Below are 1,957 nucleotides of genomic sequence, written 5' to 3'. Positions count from 1 at the left end.
TATATATATATATATATATATATATATATGCATATGTATATATACACTCTCATAGATGTGACAGACGTAAATAGACACCCTTATAATCATTAAAATTTATTGAAATCTGAAATTATGCATTCAAATTATTTATTCATTGTTATAATTTGAATATTTAATATTTAGTAGACATGCCCTTTGAATTTTTCAATGCAAGGACCTTATTAGGCATGTTGCTGATCAGATGGTGAATATTCTCTTGTGGAATTTCTTGCGAAGGTTCATGTAGTAATCTCAAAAGATCTGGCTTTGACGATACTTTCTTGTTCTTTTTCATGAAGTGTCCTTTCCATTATGTCCCAGAGGTGTTCAATAGGGTTCATATCTGGTGACTGGCTTAGCCATGGAAGCTTTTTAACGCCATTCTCCTCCAACAAATAATGGGTTATTTTACCTGTATGACAAGGAGCCCACCTTCCATACGTAAAGAGTCTTCTTTAATCATTTCACCACTGGAAAAGATTGGGATGAGTCCTTTATGCAATATGGAAACATATTTATCTGAGTTCGTGTTTCCCTCACACTCCGCCAGCTCTGATCAACTATTAGTCCAAATTGCTCCTTAGACCATCGCAGAATAGCTGCCATTGCAATCTGTTCACATCAAATACTTGATCGCAGAGTCTCCTGACAAATACTCAACCACTGTCGGAAAATACAGCAAATCTGGACTCATCAGAGAATATAACACTGTCCCAAAATGCTAGTGGCCTCTCCACTGGCCCAATCTTTTCTCCGTTTGATGTTGGTTGGTCAAAGAAGTGGCTTCTTTCTTGCTGCTCTGTCATAGCAGCCAAGTTTGTGGAGATACCTGACAGCTGTTCTGGGATTGACATCAACTTACTCTGCTATGTCAGAGGACTTGCAACGCAGATTTTCCTCCACACTTCTCTTAACAAAGAGAAGGGTCCTGTCAGAGGGCCCTGGTTGACCTGGGCGAAGTGATGTGGACTCTTTCTCTCTGGTGAATTGCACAATCATTAGACAGAGAACGAAAAAGTCGGGAAGTACCAGGACTTAATACTGGAAGTGAGAAGAGTACACTACACCTCAACAGAGAGTCTGGTACCTATTGTGATCCGTGCACTGTGGACGATCTCAAAAAGAGCAACAATCTGGCAACGAAAAGCTGCAGATATCAAACTTCTTGGGACGTTGGTAGCAATATTTGGAACAGCCCGTGTATAGAGGAAAGTATGACGTCTCTGAGTAGCAGGATGGCCCTGAGACGTGACAAAGACATATAAGAATCAGAAGTGAATTAAAATGTAAATAACCTTTTCTACTTTAGGGACAAGGCCTGAAACATTTGAAGGGAGAGGGTGAGTAGATTACATCGACTCCCATTGGTCAGCTGGCATTTATTTTATCCACCCGGAAAAGGCGAAATGCAAAGTCCATCTCGGCCGGTTTTTGAACTGAGAATGTAAAGATCCGAAGGAAATACCGTTAAGATATTTTGTCTGTCGTTTTATTCTACCAGCTCATCGCCTTTCAAACCGCTTTTCTAATTTCTCTAATACCGATATAACCAAACCTTTTACTCAAAAACGAAATCTGCTTATAATGGCTGTCCTAGTGTTATATGTTTCTCTTGCATCTGTTGCCATTATATATATTCACATTCAAGCAAACATGCCGTTTTAGCATTTTGCTTTAAATTATTTAATTCTACGTATATTCTTTATTTCGTGCAAGTCACATTTTATGCCTGCGACATATTGTAGCAAGAAAATGGATGCAGGCACTGCGAATCCAATATATTTTATACAAAATCTCGTAATCCTAAAAAAACCTGCGTAGTCAGCATACAAACATCTGGGTCGTGTTTTGTTTTGCTTCTTTTTTATTAATATTATTATGAGGTTAAATTCACTAGGCCACTCTGTTGCTATGGAGCACGCCTCCTCGAAAACAG

Source organism: Octopus bimaculoides, chromosome 10 (assembly GCF_001194135.2).
Source record: "Octopus bimaculoides isolate UCB-OBI-ISO-001 chromosome 10, ASM119413v2, whole genome shotgun sequence".
Classification (NCBI taxonomy): domain Eukaryota; kingdom Metazoa; phylum Mollusca; class Cephalopoda; order Octopoda; family Octopodidae; genus Octopus; species Octopus bimaculoides.
The sequence above is the reverse complement of the archived record's forward strand: the minus strand, read 5'-3'. Positions refer to the sequence as shown.